Consider the following 20,507-nt stretch of genomic DNA (forward strand, 5'->3'; position numbering starts at 1 on the left):
CAGTGAAATGCTTCACTTGAAAGCACTACCCAACAGTGCACTATTCAATATAATAAAGTATAACTAATAATACAAAATAATAATAATAAAAACACGAGAAATAAGAAATAATAGAGGAAGATATATCGTGTGTGTGCGTGCGTCTGTGCGTGCGTGCGTTCGTGTGTGTGTGATCTAATTGAGTAAATAGCCAAGTAAAGACAATCTGCCTCACACAAGTATAACCATATGATTTTACCAAAAATAAAAACTAGAATGCCTTCAAGTACCAATTGTTTTGTTGTTGTTGCATTAGACAAAATGCACAGTCAAGCCTGTCCAGTTATTATACCTACTCCAGAAAGCCTTTAAAAAATAACGTTTTTGCCGTTGTCTCGCAAATACATGCATTTATATTCAAAACATATTAAGATCAGTTTTATTACAAGGTGCTCCATCACTGAGAGCTCGTATGCATTACCTTTGTTTGGACCACCATCCAAAATGGTACCTAAATGGTACATAAAGGGTATATAAATGGTACCTAAAACGGTACATATATTGTACATACATGGTACATAAACGGTACATAAATGGTGCATTAAAAAGTACACTTTTTACAGTATCTCTGCATATTATTTTCTCTACTTCCCTGTCCGACTGGGGCCGAACGGAGAGAGGAGATCAGAGATAAATAAGTTCAAGAATTTCGTCTTCCAAGCCTGGGGAAAATTCAATACCCACAAACCATAGTCCAAATAGGTTTTTGAGTTACTTTAAGATTGATTTGTTGGCTGTGATATTGCAAACTTAATTGAAACTTCAATCGGTTTGATAGTTTAGAGAAATTAGATCACGACATTCTATGAACCATAAAAATCGTTTGCCCTCCATAAAGTATTTGTATTTTCTCTATTCTCATTGCCTATTGGCTACATACACTGCTGGAGCGGAACGTTGTGCTGTAGAATATCTGCTTTCAAACATCAAACATGGAGAGTGCCAAGCATTGAAGGTAAAAAGGGGGATGAGCGAGAAAACGCTCATGCTAAAAGTGTAGACTGCAGGCTTAAATAGCTCAGCTGATAAATTAAGATATAGCAAGCTGCATTGATTACGTCTCATCACATAGCACGCACTAACCCATAACCCACCTGGACAGTTTGCCAAAACGGTTGGAGAAAAAAAATGTCATGCTAAAATACTAGGATAATATAGGCTAATAAATATCATAAAGACATAGAAATGACATTAACAGATGTATAGTTAATTTATTATGAATAGCTACACAGCATCTTTACTGAGCACATCTACCACAGAGCAGATCTTACACTGAGCGCGTATAGTATCAAAGCACAGAACTACAAGGCAAAATCCAGTTTCAATAGATTCCCTCTCTCTCCTTCGATGACAGGCATATTCTAGCACCCTATTTCATCCGAATTAGCTTAATTTAAATCTGCCACACCAACACCCGAAGCTGGATTGGGCAATACTAGGCCTAGCTCAGTATGTCCTCATCCAATAAATTTCATACAGACTTAATGGGGGGAAATCTAATAAACACAAATACTCTCAAACACAGGTATAAACCTGCGTAAAAGTCACCAAACGTGCATAAAACCCGTGCAATCAAATTGTAGCCTACCCCTTGCCCTAAGAAACCAAGTTTGGGGTAATCTTTCGATCTTTTACTTATATAGTGTAATAAACAGGCGGTAATAGTATCTCAAGTAGCCTATAGCCTAAACATGGATAGAAAAAGCGCTCTCTCATAAAATGGCACACACACACACACACACACACACACACACACACACACACACACACACACACACACACACACACACACACACACACACACACACACACACACACACACACACACACACACACACACACACACACACACACACACACACACACACACAGTACAGCCAATAGGGTGCTCTGATGATTTCATCTATCACAGCCTGTCTGTGGGTGCCCATGTGTCAGGTCTAGTGTCTCTTTCCCACTGTGTAGCCTGTCTGTGATTGGTCACTCGGCCGTTTTCTGCTGAAGTGACGTCACTGCAGGAGAGAACTGTCAGAGGAAGAAGCATTTAGAGAAAAAACTCTATGCTCTCAGGGTAGTGAGAGCAACAGAGGCACGGAGGAGAGCCACAATGGATAAACTAACGGGCCACGGGAGGACCGCGCTTTGATTTATAATCCGTCGAGAGATACCATCCCGTATGCCATCCACGAGACACAAGTGAAATAACGGTTAAGGGATCTCACAACCTCGGAAATAAACCACCAATTCGACATGGATCGGTTTGAGCATCGATAGCGCCTTTTAGAAACTGGCTGCCTCCACCTGCTTCGAAGGCGGATTTTGGATAAGAAGCGTTTATCGTTTTCTGTACTCTCTTCATAGGTAAATCATCTGATTTCATTTCCTCGTTAAAACCTATTCTATAGGCTAGCCATATGCTTCTCATCCTATACCGGAACCCTTACTGCTGCCTTCCACGCGGATGCGCCGCCCTCCATTGGATGGCAAAAGAACCAGGAAAAAAATTCCTCGCATTGAAAAGTAAGGATTCCTTATTCAATAGACGTCGATGTGAGTTTATTTCAGGCTATATAGCCTACAGCTAGCTGCAGACACTCAGCTTTGTTTACCATATCGCAGCCATCAATTCTGACCATCATTTATATATTTATATACAGTGTTAAAGAGTCTGAATTGATCTAGTAAAGCTGGCTAATTATGGGACAAATGAACCTGTGTCTGATCTGATCAACTGTAGCCTAGGCCTATATAGTCGAAAGAGCGGATAGATCTACATCGCCCTGTATAGCCTCTATGACATGTATAGGCCTATTTGTGAAATAAACGCAGTCATTTTGGTCATGTAGATACTGCTAGGGGTTTTATTTATATGGTATATTGGTTATATTATTTTCTACATTCATTCAGTAAGATAGCCGGTGTGATGAAATTGGGCAGTTTCAAATGTAGCCTATAGCGTGGTAACCTAACTGCTTTGTAGGAATATCCTCATCCATACATTAGGATGTGTAATGTCACCCACATACAAAGACATGTACATAAAATATGCAATTATTTAGGCTATTATGTAACATAGCAATAAAGTTGTGTCAATTTCTGTAAATATTTTAATTGTTGCATTATATTAATAACAAACAACATTGCGTTGTGTTAAATTATTGATGTGTTAAATCGAAATTATTTGGAAGTTGCTTACAAGATCACTATTATTCGTGACTTTTTCAAATAAAATCTATGACGTAAGACGCACTGATAAAGGGAAACGTGGGTTCATCACGAGATTAGTCTTTATTAAAACATGTGCAGAAGGCTCATTATAGATAGACTAGCCACAATACTAAACCCGGTAAAATAATGATGGTCTAAAGGCCTACACGCGTTCGACTTGATAACATGATTTAGCTTGTGTTTTTTACACTCCCTTGTGAGAAATGAATGAATTAGTGAATGAATAGCCCAATTGTGTGTTAGTGTGGGTATCCTCTATGGTCTTTTGAAATAGATACATTTTTCCAGGAGGGGTAAGAAACTAAATGATATCCAGATATATAAATAGCCTATAGACTAAGGATTCCAATTATAATATGACATTAATAATAATAATAATAATCATCATATCATTTCATTATAATGATCATAGGTGACAGTCCTTACCATAATAGACACAGGCTATTTTTCTGGAAAAGTCGCTAGGCCTATAATAGCGTACCTACCGCGTGCAAATACGATGCCAATCGATGCAATTAAATCGCCTGTGATATGTTTTTACATGAATTGATCCTAATTATTGTCATAAGATATGTAGTGGAAGTGGAATACTAAGTGGTGAAGACGGTGATGGTGTATCGGAGCAGAACTACAGGCCTATAAATGGAACATTTCAATGTTAGCCAAGTCCTCCGCTGGTTGAGTCTATTGATCGATTTACTCTAAAGTGACACGGGATTTAATATCGCGATGATTAAATTATGCAGAATTTAAGGATATTTCACAAAAGGCGGGAAGCTGGTTGCACGTCCAGGACAGGCTTGTAGGCCTATAGGCCTACATGCTTGTGATGTCACCATGCATAGGTCTATATCAGTGAGAGTAGTTAGAGATGGAGACAGATTAAAACCTTTCCCAGGGTCTTATTCATCGACCCCATGGCCTGCACATCAACTAATAATCGGAAATATTTCTATTGATGTAGGCCTATTTATTATTATTCTATTTTTTGGGGGAAGGGGGCACATTTATGGATACCAATTGGTGGTAGCAGTGTCATTATTAGGCTAATTATTGCATTAACAAAATGTTTATTTTTCATGTTAGGTGGAACCCATACGATACTCTGGCAGTATGTACGAGAAGGAGTCGGTTGCTATCTTTGGTTATCTAGCTGTATGAGTGTTACTCGGCCGTCATAAAGCTAGCTAACCGAAAGTAGGAATGTCCTCCAAACCTGCGACTCGGATAGGAATAAATGGTGTCTGGGAGTAAAGACACAAAATAACATAATTGATATGCAATTACAGGCCAATACCTCAGTGCCTTTCCGGTAAGTTATAACAATTTTCCCTAATCACTTATTATAAACATCTGTTGAAACACTTCTGAATTCCTCAAAACCTGCTACAACCCAAATTATTTTGAATATGTTTTCTTACTTAATTTAGAGAAGATATTCTGAAAATATAAGTAGGATCATCTTTATAGCATGCCTTTAAATGAAAAGACAACCTTTTCTACAATCATGCTGTGAATTGAAGTGTATATTTGTCCCACTTTTGTTTAGTATGCTTGGAGCAAGAATACTCTTTATATATTTATTTATTCCATCACGCAAAGCATCTGGAGTGTTTTTGCCTGAAACATCTTCTAAAACGAAAAATACTTCAGAAAAAGCCTTTATTCCGTTCAGAGGAATTACATAACTTTATCCAGTCATATGAGTGAACTGTAACAATTGGTATTCAGGCCTGAATATGAATAAAGCTTTGTTGCATCAAAGTATCCACAGTTGAGGCTGTATTCCTTATAGTTCTCACTGCATAAATCAGGTTTACACACACGCAAACACATTGAATTAAGGTTTAATGAAATGGATTAAGATTTGTAGCTCATATTGATATCATTCTTAAAAAGGCGGAAAGGTTTCAATTTTCCAGAAAATGGCCGCTATTAGCCCTTATTATGACGTATTTAGGCCTACTGTAGTCCAACGCCTATGAAAAAGGCTGTCCTGATTTAGATGAGCTATGTAGGCTTTGCCTACCCCTTGCACTGATATTCTGAATAAGCGTAGGCTAATGATATCTTTCAGTCGATATTAAGTCAAGAGATCCATGTCATTACATAAACACATCATTTCAGGAGTAAAAACATATAGTTGTGTTCTCACATTGAGTTGTGTTACCTAGAAAGGAAGAACACTTAAGATATTCATGGTTTTTGTAGATTTTAAATGCATTATACCTCCCATGTGAGTCACACAATACTTTTACGCATTGTGTGCACACCTAATCGCCTAAATGATTCAAGTGTCTCAATTTGGACTTTCTGCCTGGCCCTTCACGGTGCTATAGCCGTCCTTCAAAAGGCAACTTCTATAGCTTCTCTTGGAGAACCAAATCCGGGGATGCATTTTCATTCAACCAACAACTCCTCTCAGAGCCTACAGTGTCTCTCAATGGTTGGAGCGCGCTCCTGGCTAATTGGTTTGATTCAGTAAGAGGAGGCTATACGCTGGATTTGTGAAACGTCCAAGCGAGCTTTTCCCACGACCGGACAGATCTCGCCATTCAAGTGTGTCACCAGACAATTTAGAATTTCCACTGGTCAACCCAGTGATGTAGGGCCCACCAGTCGCTATTCTGATAATCTCGCCCTTAACCAAAACCGCATCCTCTTGATGTCTATTGTGAGCTTTACATTACCCAAGTGTTGGCCGATATCTAAATTCCTCCTCAGGTATTTTAATACTGAGAGTAGGCTAGTTGTTGATGATGGAAATGAACAACTACTATCAACTCACTTGATTTGAACACTTCATATTCTAATCAATCTCAATATATGTTTAAAATATCCATCTACACTTATTTATTGTAGCTTCACCTTTCTTCACTAACTGCATGCTGATTGCACCTCTACTCTACTCAAAACAAAAGCCTTGTGTCCTCCAGCCTGCCTATCTGAATCTCCTCATCAATAACTGTAATGCAGGTTCTGGTCCAAACAATTCCCCAAAAATAAGAATGGAGACATTATCTAAATCAACCACATCTATCTCACCACTCTATTCTTCTCTAGGCCTAATCCAAATAAACATGTCCTTTGAATGTTGTAGAAGAACCCTTGGCATGACTATTCTATAACCCGACAATGATCAAATTAATTGTCGCTGAATGTTAGTGATGAGAATTCAAGTGTATTGTTTTAATGGATACGTGTAGTTTTTTTTCACTATTGCATTGTATTGTATTTGGAAATGTCTTTGCTATTGTCAAAGGTTGATCCAGTGCCCTTGTCACTGCAGTGGCTGCCTGAGATACACACAGAAACTCTGCAGTGTGAACAGCACAAGCTGTCTACTATATGGTAAGTAAGGTATACAGTACATGTGCACATTATATGGTAGAGTAACAGCTAATGGCAGATATAGAGAGGCATGATGAGGGGAGAGAATATGAGAGAGAGGTTGAAAACAGAACATGAACATGAACCAATGTGGGTGTGAATGACAGGTGCCAGGATGCAGCTCCGTGCCACTTGGCTTCAGGTTTCTCTATGCCTCCATGGGAGCCTTGGTGGAGATGAAGATGTGTAAAAGCTCCAGTATGTTCCTGGTTTGTGCTGGTGGCAGCATGACCCAGATCTGAGCTGGCTCCCTGTAGTCGTCAGGTTCTGACTCTGCTGCCTTCAGCTTTGTACTACAGAAAGGAGGAAAGAGCAGAGGAGGAGTAAAGGAGGAAAAACGCTGAAACTTCAGCATCTGCTTCAGCCACTTATTTCCTCTGAATTCATTCTGTTTACAAAGAGGCTGTCTGCCTGTTTCATCTCATGCGGGGTTTGTTTTCCGACCCGCCACCCACCCACCACCCACATTTCTCACTGATCTTCAAAAATGCATTCTCCCTGAAGATGGAGGGACTATAGTCTCCATCTCCCACTCCCTCTCTCATTCTCTGCTTTTATAGGCTAATCATAGAATAACCTCCTTTATGGACTCTAAATTCATTTGACTTGACACAGTAGCAAGCAGATTGCTATTCTGCGTAGATCTTACAGCCTGAAACTATATTTCCTCTTATTCATGAAGGCATAGATTAGAACGCTAAAATAAAAATTAGAATTATGAGTCTCTTTTACAACAATTTAATCATGAATCTTTCTTTGTGAAATAAATAACTACTGATGAACAAGTGCGCTCTTTGCATTAGACCATCTGCTAAACGGGACAGCACACCACAACAAAGCATTTTTTGCTGGCAAGATCTAGGGTGGCTGGCGGGTAATCTTTTTTCTCCCCGGCATCTAACCACTCTCTGACGAGCTTGCAAACCCTTTAATTAATTAACGATGTTGAGAGCGGCTCGTTCTCTATTGTCTCTAATACACTGACCCCCTCCCACGGTCTGAAACGACAGCAGGCTCACATACACACTAAAGCAACATTGCAGCCACTATGGGTAGCACAAAGCCAGTACAATATATGCCATACAGTCTACTGTACACCATTGATTGAGTCAAATAACCAGACGGCTCTCTATTAAGATTACTATCAAAAGCTTCACCCAGAGTCTAGTATCTTGTGGTGTGACTGTCAGATACAAAGGAATTACTGTTATTCTGTCCTTTTATTTCCCTAAAGACAGATTATGTGGTAGTTGCCATGGCAGTGATAAAAGGGGGTCTGTTTTGTGCTTTATTTCCTCCACAGTGACTGCCAGCCATTCACACCAGGTCTGGATTGAGCGAGGGGAAAGTGGCACAGTCGTCACAAAAAAAAACAGAAAGCAGGAGGGGAAGAAAAAGGCCAACCCCCTTGTCCCTCTTCTCTTAAATCTCCATCACCGGAAGCCTTTGGTGCCATCTGTGCCCCCGGAGAAAAGGACGGACGACATGCCTCCACCCTGTGCCAACGGGGACAAAGGAGCTGCCAGTTAGAGAGGCCCCCCCTCGCAGGCAGCCAGAGGACTCTGTGTGACTGACTGGGGCTGAGCTACGGAAGCCATCTTGATGGAGAGTCTTGCTGCTGCTCCTAAAATGGCTGTGTTGGCATGAGGTAGGGCTGGCAGCACCATTGGTTCTATCGGGCTTTTCTCCATCACTCCCCTCATCAGTAGGCTAGCCTCTGTCACCCCTCTCATCTTACACTCTCCAGTCTGAACTGGCTAAGGAGTGTGGCAGGGTTTAGGAGATATTAGATCAATTAACGCTTGTAGGCTAGAGAAAAAGCTGCCCCATCCATTACTGTTTAGATGTTAACGAGGCATTGCATTAACGAACTGACTATAGCCTTGTTTGATTTTTTGATTGTAATGTGCGTTCAGCACACTTTGCAACAGACAAGCAGTTATATTTAAAAAAATAATACACCACATTAAATACACGTATTTCCATATGAATAAATATTTATCTCTTAAATAATCCTAATTTTGAACATATATCTTTCACACACACACACACACACACACACACACACACACACACACACACACACACACACACACACACACACACACACACACACACACACACACACACACACACACACACACACACACACACACACACACACACACACACATACACACACACACACACACACACATACACACACACACACACACACACACACACACACACACAGTCATGTCAGATGATGATGATGCCCTTGTGGCATTCAGCCACAGAGCAGAGCTCACTTGTTGGTCATTACACCTTCAATCATTCTCAAATCTACAATCAACCCTCACATCTCAAACCGCTGTTTGTCTCATACACACATGTTACATATGTGTCTCACATCTAAACCCACTGTTTTCTCATACTTAGCTTACAACTTCTGTCTCACTCGCGATACGTCTATTGTGTATGCATTCATACCATAATGTGTCTCCTACCTATGTACATCCTCTAGGTTTCACGACTATTGTACATCATTTGCACATTCATATGCACCTTACCAGATGTCTTCGAGCTACAATTGTTCCTGTATATTCTGTAATTTCAAAGATCTGGCTATTGCTTACGTTGCACATGGAATTACAAAATACCAAGTGATAGACCTTTTCATTTTCCATCATTGCACCTCATTGTTTACTTCCACTCTTGGTTACTTTGGTTACTTGATATTAAGCTATAAACTATTCAAAAAAGGAAAAATGTGCACAAGGGGTTTAGCCCTAATTAGTTTCAGTCATTTCAGATGTTGTCTTTATGTATAACAGAGATGAACTACAGTTTATATATCCTTATTATCAGCACTTTTTTTTATTGATTTACATCTGTCATGAAAAATGTGCATATTCACAAAATAAGAAAGACAACAACAACTATGGTTGTATCTGTGTGTTTATCATAGAGAGGGAAACACGATTTACAGTACAGTAGGCCAGGCCTACCAGTCATGTTGGATGGTGTACTGTACAACATGTTCTGTTTATATTATCATCTGGGTTATGGTGAAGAGTATAATTGGAGTATGATTTTTCATAGCTTTAAATTATCAATCAATATAACAGGGCAAATTTATTTCGATACAATATATTTCTATACACTATAGATGTTTCTATAGGCACCTGACCTTGAACTGAAAATATGTCTCTTGGTCACAGTACAGGATGAAATGATTATAATGATCAGAGCCGGTCATTGCTTTCATTGCACAGACTGCTGTTGCTATGCAACTTAGAAATTACACGTTGAGACAATTAGCTGGACAATTATGTTAACAAGCTAGGAATATGAATATGGCATGATAAATGGAAAAAAAGGTAGGCTACCTAATGTAGGTTATGTGGTTGATATAAGGTTCAACTGGATTTCACAAAGTCTAATATTACAGAGACTGCAATGCAATATTACATGTATTTAATCTGACAATGTACTGACAATATTTGATATCGAAAATAAATAATCATATTCTTTTGAACAAGAAATGATTCGCATACTCACTGAAGGTAGGACCTTGTCTGGTTATTTAGAAACCGATGTCCAACACAAACCGGATGCAAAGCACGACCTTGAGATAGGATCATTTGCAATAGAAAACCACAAATAAACGCTAATATTTATAAAAATACTTTACGTACGGCCTACTTAATCCATCCCTATTAAAAACCACATATTTGTAAGGAAGAAAACACCAAAATATAGCCTGTTACTGAATCATTGGCTTTACAGAGATAACAAATAAAGGAAACAATGATGCAACTGCAGCCGTTAATGAAGAGCACCAGACAAGCTCTGTATATTAACATAATTGCATAGAAACGAGGAGAGAATGCAGAGCCGCCTTTAAAGGAACAGCAGCACATTAGTGGCGCGCGCTGCAGCCTTGTATGCGCGTAGTGTTTAGCTGCACGAGACACGCGACAGCAAAGTGGAAAATGTGGGATTAATTTTTGCCAAATGTAAAAATATCCAGTTTAACCGAATATCCCCTAAATCCTGAAGTCCCTTTGCTGTAACTAATGAAATGTAAAAGCCAGTGTAGATCATCCCTTACAGTAAGGTATCTTTTTATGAAACCTTTATGGCAGCCAAACGAAACCACACCAGATACAAAGAGAGAGTGGCTTATAATACATACAGCCTAATGCCTCCTATATGTTAAATATAATGTCAATTGTTCAATTATGATTTCACTTAAATACAAAAAAATAGGCCCATAGACACGTTCCACCTGACATCATATGGTATATTATGTTTCTATGATATTTTGATTAAGGGATAATACCCCACTAAATCATGTAGGGAAATAGCATTCATTTGGAGCAACATTCATTCGTATCCCCAAAAAATGTATGCTTCATTGTTTGTACACACAAGAATAAGATCACAATGCTTGTTGAGTGATTATACATCTTACGTGCATTGGATGAAAGATCTACAGTAGCCTAGCCTACCCATACGTGCATGTATTCATCATCATGTACATTACATGGGATGATAAATGATTAACCACTATGTATTTTAGTACAATCAAAGATTACTGTAGCTTTAACATAACAAAGAAAAAAATGTGCATTTATTATGATGAAGGAAATCCACTATGCCTTTAATACAACAAAGGACAACTGTGCCTTTAATGCCCAAGCAAGCTTTAATTAGACTAGCAGGCTCTCCATAGGGGGGAGGGGCCTCCTCATACCTGATTTACATATTCTCAAGGCCTCCATCGCAGATGTGTCACTGCATAGAATACAGGGATGGGCAGATATAAAGAAGCTTACTGGAAGAAGCAAAGGACTCGCTCTACACACAATGTGTTAATTAAACCTACAATCAGTTGTAGGGAATCTCATAATGAATAGTTTTTGATGTAAATATGATGATAAGTGTGTGTGTGTGTGTGTGTGTGTGTGTGTGTGTGTGTGTGTGTGTGTGTGTGTGTGTGTGTGTGTGTGTGTGTGTGTGTGTGTGTGTGTGTGTGTGTGTGTGTGTGTGTGTGTGTGTGTGTGTGTGTGTGTGTGTGTGTGTGTGTGCGCGCGCGCCCAAGGCAAAGCCTATGACATTGAATATGCTTTGTTAAGTCTATTCCTGTGTTCGAATACTGGCTGTATCAATTAATTAATAATTTCCACTATGTGGATTAGGTGCCATAGCAACTATTCTCACAGAGCATGGATGTGAGTTATTTTGCATTCATGTGAGAGAAAGTTCTTACAGTGATAATTTTCCACCATATATCTGTCATAAAACTCTCATATCCTATATATTCTACTTTCAACACATGAATGCAGATACAAAGACTGTTCCATTTCAGACTGACTGTGGGACTAAAATAGACCTATTTTGATCCTGATGCTTCATGTCCCATTTACTCAGAGACAGTGGGCTTGTATTTGGATGATTCTTACTACTAATTGGGGGGTGATATGGAGAATGCTCTTTCTATAATCCTCCTGGTTGACAGGTTTAAAGGTTATGAAATCTGTAAACATGACTGATCTCTTTGTTTTCATTGGGTGGATTGATTTCATATGGCCTAGTTCCCAGTTAATGAAGAAGACTATTGTTGTTACAGTAGTCTACATGCATATCTACTCATTGTCTTCAACCCTGATTGTTAACGCTGGACACAGGGAATTATTTGGTGGTGATGTGGTGGGAGCCACTGGTACAGTATGTAATCAGTGGTTTGTCAGTGAATGCAGTAGCATTGCAATCTAATTCAGCACCTAGGACAGCATCAGATTAAGGCAGATGTTTTTACTGTAATGACTGGTGATGTTGCATTCTGCATGCACATGTGCCGAGTAGATGCACATTTTAATTGGACATTGGTTGTATGAACCAAAACACGTTGATTTGAACAACCAGCTCTCACAGTCTCACGTCAGAATTAGACCTTCATCCATGTTTCTCAAATGTCACATTTCGAAGTGATTCCAAATGTCAAATTTCAAAGTGTTTAAGGTTAAGTTTAGGCATTAGCTGCACATTTTTAAGGTTAGGGTTAAGTTTAGGCACTACTGTAACTCCAAAGTCTTAAGGTTAGGCGTTAACTCCGAATGATTAAGGTAAGGTTTAAGGTTTGGGATAGGTTTAATACAAAAATCTCAAAAACAACTTCCTATCGCTGAATTAGAACAACCAACGTTAAGCCCATCCTCCATCCTGTCCACAACACCCTAGCAAAACCCAAACCTATTTGACTGTAAAAGCACTCACTGTTGCCTCTGGTGGCCGGTTTCCACATCATCTCCCAATGTCCTCAGACATGGATGGACGTCTAATATTGACTTGTATCACGAGTGACCTGACTGGATTTAAATGTGTTCTATAAGAGAATGGGACAATGCTATCTTTCCGCAATGTGACTAATACCACATTGTAGGGTGCCCATAGACACGGAAATCTGAAATGCACACGTGAACAGAAAGACACACATGCACATGCACGCACGCACGCACGCACGCACGCACGCACACACACACACACACACACACACACACACACACACACACACACACACACACACACACACACGTACAAAACATCCATACAGATTCCTGTTAAATGTCTCTTTTAGTTCCTGGCACTGGGGAACAGAGCAGAGAGCAACAGTGAGCTGTGATCTTTGAGCCTGGGCTGCAGGGCTGCAGGTTAGTGTAGTGCACTGTGTACTCCAGCTGTCTGTCTGTAGCTAGTCTGCCTGTTGGTAAACAGTAGATGGAGTCCACATTATCATTCTGCTCCTGGCTCCCCTCCACAATGACTGCTTTGTGAGGAGAGCTCTTGACGGAGGTCCACCACCCCTCTTTCCCACCATTGTGTGGGTGGGTGCTGCAGGAGACACAGGGGGTAATGGGGTGGGAAAGACGCTCCAGACCAGACACTGCCAGATGCCTGCATTATAGCGCCAAAACCATGAGAGTGCCCCCTGGAAAAGCAGCCCCTCTCCCCGTTTTTCTATGTATTTATGTCTGTGTGTGATAGTGAATGTGTCTCAGTGTCTGTGTGTGTGTGTGTGTGTGTGTGTGTGTGTGTGTGTGTGTGTGTGTGTGTGTGTGTGTGTGTGTGTGTGTGTGTGTGTGTGTGTGTGTGTGTGTGTGTGTGTGTGTGTGTGTGTGTGTGTGTGTGTGTGTGTGTGTGTGTTTTTTGCACAAATTATCAAATTAGTTTAAAGCCCTAAATGAGCTATTTTTTAAATGATGTTGCACTGTTAAAATAATAACTTAAAGGATAATCAGAGGCATGTGTTTAAAATATAATTCATAGTTAGTTACCATGTTGGAAAACCTAAACGTACCTTAACTCACTGAGTACGCTGGGGGTTACTGCCCCTCATAAAAGCTTCAACTACCTTGTGTCTATAACAGCCAGTATATTAATGGTTGTTTATGGGAGAACAATTTTCAATAATTCACAGATGTAAAATCTTTACTGAATTTTAGGATTTAAAAAGGCATAATTTGTTAGTATGGATTAACAATTTAGCAGTGAGAATGTCATGTTACATTTGTACATTTGAGCTGGGTGGCAGACTGTATTCCCGATTCCCCTTCTACCACAGACAAGGCTATTCATTAAATGACAATCACAATATATTACCCTGTAAAAGGAGGCAGCCAGAGGGAAAATGAGAGAGAAAGGAGGGAGAGAAGTTGTTGTTTTTACCAAGGGGCAGACAACAATATTTCACAGCAAGGCATTCAGACAATGATAATAGGTGATAATGTATGCAGGAACAAAATAATGAGAGGTAAACAAAGGTAATGACAGAGAATGTGAGAAGGATAGCACAGAAGAGCTCACTTAAATATCATGTTTAAAACAGTTGTAAAGAGAGAGAAATGATGTTTGAGCATTAACAGGTTTATCCATTCAGAATGTAAGGTGGTTGGGAGTTTGTGTGTGTGTGTGTGTGTGTGTGTGTATTTATGCATAGTATCTGTGTGTTTTTATGCACTTCTGTGTGTTTATATGTGTGTGTGGACAGACAGTGTGTGTGTTGGGGGAGGGGATGTACTGTCTGTGTTTCCATGTGGCAGAGGCTGCAGCTGGCATATTCATAGACAGGGTGAACAGGGGTCTGGGAGCTGTCTGGAACCACCTTGTATTATCCCACTAAGGAGCTCAATCTGAAGCAAATGCAAGATACCGATCATACTTGGGTTATGACTATAAAATGAGTTCTTTCTTTTCAGAGTGTTACCGCAGCTCCATTCTGCCATTTCTCATGAGGTCAAGTGGGCTGTTAGAGAATGGGTTAACAATAAGAATAGAATGGCTGTGAATGCTTCTGTTGCACCTTCACTGAACACCTAAAGCTGTGGTTCCCACATCCCACATTGTACTGTAGCTGAAGCCTTGTGGGTTTTATCAAGACCCCGCAGCTAAACACAACCATTGAATCAATACAGTTTTTTCACCATGATCCTGGCAGAATTAACAACTGACGGGTGGGTTCAGACCCATGTAGATAAACACATTTAAGTAATCTTCCATCACATTCAATGTTATAACCTGTCCATAAAAGGGACTAAATCACACACCCTGCTCTGAGCTTTGTCTAAAGATTGAATGTTTTACACTCCCTCTCCTCTCCTCCTGTGAGGATACCTCAGCTGCGATCTCGTCTTAATCTGGGGATAAACGCGATTATCCCGCCAAGGATTGTTCTCAGCTTTGTAACGGCAACAGGGGACCTTTCACATCTCTTTTCTTCCCATGGCCCAGTGGCCATAAACAGCGTGGACCCCCAGACATGGGCCTGCCTCAGCTTACAGGCATTAGTATGGAGACAGCGGCCATAACAGCCCTAGCTAAAGGCTATGGTGTTTTCACCAAATGTGGGCAAACAATTGGTCAACCAAACAAGTTTTAATGACCACTTCATCATAAATAAAGGCATTTTGTATCCATTTATTGTGGGATCATTTAGAAAAGGTTAAGGAATGTATCACTAGATAGTCTTCACCTCCATTGTACTGCTTGTATCTCTCTATCTTTCCATCACTCACATGGCCTGTGAACATTTCAGGCTGTCCGTCAAGTTCAAGTTCACAGCGGTGGGAATGTCTAGACTGATTCACATTCAGTACTTCTTCATCTACTTTTGTCAACCCCCCTCCCATCCTCCCCCTGATGGTTGTGTCCAAGGCAGGCTGGGGGAGCCCAGTGTTCTGTGGCGTTTCCGTGGCGTTGCTATGACAGAGGGGCTGCAGCGTTGTTATGGTAGCAGGCCTGGCGGGCCCAGCTATGTGCTGGTGAAAGGGACAGCCTGTCAGAAAGTGTGTGAGAAGTCCCTTAGGTCCCCCTTACAGCTGGGCAAAGGCACCCTGTCCCCCCACTCTGGTCCCCTCTTGTACCCTCCCGTCCCCCTCCTGTCCCCTAGCAGACAGGCCAGAGCCTGGGAACACAGAAACACAGAGAACATTTTATATTCATTAGACTCCCCTCTCTCCCTCCCTCCATCACTCACTCCTTACCTCCCTGTCTCCTTCACTCTCCCTCCATCATTCTCCCATCCCATCTTTCTCTCCTATGCATCCCTCCCTCCCTCCCTCTCTGGGACAGTAGAAGCAGGACCCTCTCATCTGTCTGCCTCTTCCTATCCTACTAACTGGGAGCTCATCCAGTCATGTTGGGGCTTTCAAATACAAATGGACTGGAATGGCGCTAAAGACTTTGAGTGAGAACACTGGGGGCTCTGTGTATTTGGACATTTTAAATGAACCTGAGTGTGTGTGTGTGTGTTTTGTTGAGGTCTCATTCAGGACTGAAGACGAGTATTGAGCATAAAAGGCTGATGATTTGCATAAGCTGCATGCTGTCTGAGGGTTTGGCGGCGAGGGAGCCGCAGAGAAAAAAATATATGAGAGAACATAAAAAAGAAAGAGGGGGCTTGAATAAGGGAGAGGGTGGAAAATTGACAGAGAAAGGGTCTGGCCAAGTCCCCCGGTGGGATTAAATTGTCCAGAAACCTCTCTATATATAATTTGGTGAAATTGGTAATGGTGCGGGTAGACTGCTCCTGTGTATATTCAAAACTTGATGAGAGACAGCTAGATTTGTCTTAGTTGTTAAGTTGATGACAGTTAAGGATGACACAATAAACACAGTTATCGGAAAACTTTAATATCCCACATGAATTTACAATGATTCTTTGTATTGGTAAAATCTGTCCTTTTCTGTCCTCTCTGAAATTGCTTTGTACATACTGTAACACATTTGTCCTTATTATTCATAACATTTCTATTGGTGTACTTAATGTGTTTTGAATAACCCAATGTAGAAATAGATGGAAGACTGTACATCCACATTTTTTAACCAATCATTCACTGACTGACACATTCCCTGCTCCCAAACTAGATTCCATCAAGCATCAAGGCCAAGATCATTGTCATCCCTCCATCTTACTGTGACCTAAAACAATACTGGTCACTGTTTATAGTTAACCAATACGCTGTGTTCTGGGTTCTTGTGTTAAGCAATGTGACATGGGTGACTTACATGTTTTTTTTTTTATCTCTGTGCCTCCAGGTCCTGCTGGTGTTGACAACCTCCAGAGGAAGCCTCTTCCATCAGCCCTGGGCCCTGAATCCTGAACCCTGAGCCCTGAGCCCTGAGCCCTGGGCACTGAACCCTGAGCCCTGGGCCCTGAACCCTGAGCCCTGGGCCCTGAGCCCTGGGCCCTGGGCCCTGGGCCCCGAGCCCTGGCAGTCGGTTTAGACGCACCAGCGGGAATAGCATGTCAGATCCCAGGATGTCATGCAAGGCCTTCCTCATTGGCATCCTCTCCAGTCAAACACTGAGAAATTAGGGCACTGAAGAATCCCCCCTAAAGTTAATGCTTGGAGAGATTTACTGTAAGGACAATGTTTGGAGTTATTTGAAGACATTGTTTGCAGAAGTTGCACACGGATCATCTGCAGATATATTGCACTTGGGTAATGAATGTTCTCTTTTCCCTGGCTGAGAGTGTATAGTTTCAATATAACTTTTAACATGACAGCAGAATGTAAGACAATGTGTGTATGATGTGAAATCAAAAGGGATGAGATCGACATGTGTTCTTAATCTAAGTGTGTGTGTGTGGTGCGTGTGCGTGTGCGTGTGTGTGTGTGTAGTTTGGCCCCTATTGTACTCTTTAGAGTACTCTGGAGTGTACTGGGCTTCAGAGAAGCACTACAGTGCCCTAATGTGTGGGCTGCTTACAAGAGAAGCTCTCTGGATGTCTATCCTCTGTCATGTGCAATTAGTTACTTTATGAATAGAACTGACTACTCTATGCAAATAAATGTGAATGACTCACCCTCTGGCTGTATTGCAAATGTTGTTTAATGTTTGACTGTCACAGTGAAAAGAAAGACATTGTTTGGTGAAGATTCCATCCATTTACTATATCCATCAAATGCTGCGTTTTTCCAATTACAAATATTATCTGCATGTGTCCATAGTGATCAGGGAATGTTCTACATGAAATGTGTTGGATACAGTATTGAAGCAGTCCGATTAATAGCCGTCTCATTGCCTGATTGTTATTATTATCCTTATTCAGAGAGATAGACAGTTGTGAACATACCTGCAATAAAGAAAGTGACACATACTTGTACACTAAAGTCATACAAAACATGTTTTTGTAATTGAGTTCTGACTTGTCATAACTTCTGTGCTGTTTGAATTGAATGTGTATACAGAATAAATAATTCAACAGATGTCTAAAAGATTCTAGTGTTTTTTATTGGAAATACAGAAATGATTGATATTGAAGTGTATATGTCTGCATTTAGACAGGCAGACGAATTCTGATTTTTTTTAACCAATCACATCGGATCTTTTCACATCAGATCTTTTTCAGAGATTATCTGATTGGTCAAAAGACTAATACGTGAAAAATAGATCCGAATTGGGCTGCCTGTCTAAACGCAGCCTAGAGCTACAGACTCTGATAACTGCAGTATGTTGCTCTTAAAGACAGTACGTGTATCAGCACCTTGGAAAGCACACCACAATAGAAAGTTGTTGGTAGATTGGTCTGGATCTTCTATTTAACAGATGAGTGTGAATATTATGCAACCAATCACCTTTATTTTGAAATGTGAATAGAGGCCTACAACCGTTTGGACATAAACAGACCCTCCTCATGAAGACTTCTGAAGTAGCCTAAAATAAATCAAAAGTAGCCTACCAAGGATTGCCAGATGACCAGCTCACAGGTTTGCTGGTCTTTGATCGGTAACTGATTTCATATAAAAATGTTGCCTATGCATTTTGAGTGACAGATGACACGTAATTGCTGAGAAACATTGAACATATCCTAAAATGATTCTGCAGAAACCTAATAAGGCATGCGCTGAGATAAATGAAATCATGCTAATGGTTTGGACGAAATCTAAAGTTCAAAGGCATAATAACATGCAAAGAAAATAGACGTGAATCAAAAAAGAAAGAAACAGTGAAAGTCTAGAAGTTGAGAGAGCCGATTGAGACACAGTGATGCAGAAGTAGCGGTACAGACATGACCCTGCAGAAGTTTCTCTCCTTGAGCTAACTCCCTCTCCCTCAGAAGGCGTTATTGTTTTGAACATTTAATTGCTCTTTAAATTCGATAGAGTATCGCCAATCACTCGCCATTTGACTTCAGACTGGATAGCACAGACTCGTCGACTCAAAACAAGCAACTCGTATTTCCCCTCAAAGATGCTTCATCGTGGATTGACCGCAGAAAAAAATAATCTGAAAATCAAATACATTTTACCCGAATTAAGAGAATAGGCCTACATCTGATTTTTAGATTTTAAAAACATCACGAATCATTGCTTCATATAGCCTGTGATTAAGGTAAGCAGATAATTATTTAATTGTGTGTAGTGCTTAACCAGTCTGTAAAGCAGATCATGTATCTGACAACTAATTTATGGCTATGTCTTCTCTGCAATATTAGTCGGGTCCACGTTGGGAATCATTTGCATAGGTCACTGACATTTGGAAATAGATTGGCCCGAAACACACTCCAATCAAACGTTTAGTTGGTGCCAAAATACCTCAAGGGATTTCTTATTCAAAATAGATCCAATACGGTTATCAAAAGTTATATTTTCTTTTCGACCATTCCAACCGAAGTCGCTTTAGTTTGCCCATAGATAGGCTGGCTACTTAGCTTGACGTCTTGGGCCACCTATCTCTGACACCTTTTTAATGAAACATTCAAATCTAGCCTATACAAATGAACGGTATAAGAATAGAATGTCGATACATCTTTATTAATCGTTTATTAGCTTAGAGTTCTAGAGTGCCTACAGTAGAACATCTCAAAATAATACGTACTTGTAACATTTTGCCTCCATGCATTAGTGCTTCAGATACTCTATACGTGAACACTATACTAGCTTTAAATTCTAGTCAGTTTAGTTAACTTATTTAATTGCAGATACAATAGCCTACAATAAAAAAGCTTATGGATTGCTTTACATAAGGTCAAATAAAGGTTAGGGTTCAAATAGAATATTGTTTATTGCACGGTTTTTTGTCGGTAAATCTGTATTACTTTCTGCCTAAATGAAAACATTTTGCTATCCCAAATAGTCAGAAGACACTCTGAATGTAATTTGGTGAAATTAAAACACAATGACAGAAATGATCATAAATGTGCACTTTATTGTGTTTTAGTATCAGGAGGGGATCAAGCAGTAAGCTGAGTGTGAGTCTATATTGCTGACAATCCCATCTCCAAGTCCAGTGCCAAACAGGGCTGGATGGATGCGCCAGCCAGAGAGGGTTATGACCTGTCCTTGTAAAGGGACAGCTTG

At 40.3% G+C, this 20,507-nt stretch overlaps 1 long non-coding RNA gene across 2 annotated transcripts; it reads left to right on the forward strand.

Annotated features, from left to right (window-relative positions):
• Positions 1-2,127: 2,127 nt before the first annotated feature.
• On the forward strand, positions 2,128-18,422 carry LOC124035685. Of its 2 annotated transcripts, none has more exons than XR_006838784.1 (5): positions 2,128-2,559; positions 4,354-4,579; positions 6,530-6,618; positions 7,961-8,305; positions 17,239-18,422. It is a non-coding gene; the product is annotated as an uncharacterized LOC124035685 (long non-coding RNA). The 2 variants fall into 2 exon arrangements; XR_006838785.1 differs by having other exon boundaries at positions 6,557-6,618.
• The last annotated feature ends 2,085 nt before the right edge of the window (positions 18,423-20,507 follow it).

This window comes from Oncorhynchus gorbuscha, linkage group LG05 (genome assembly GCF_021184085.1).
Source record: "Oncorhynchus gorbuscha isolate QuinsamMale2020 ecotype Even-year linkage group LG05, OgorEven_v1.0, whole genome shotgun sequence".
Taxonomy (NCBI): Eukaryota; Metazoa; Chordata; class Actinopteri; order Salmoniformes; family Salmonidae; genus Oncorhynchus; species Oncorhynchus gorbuscha.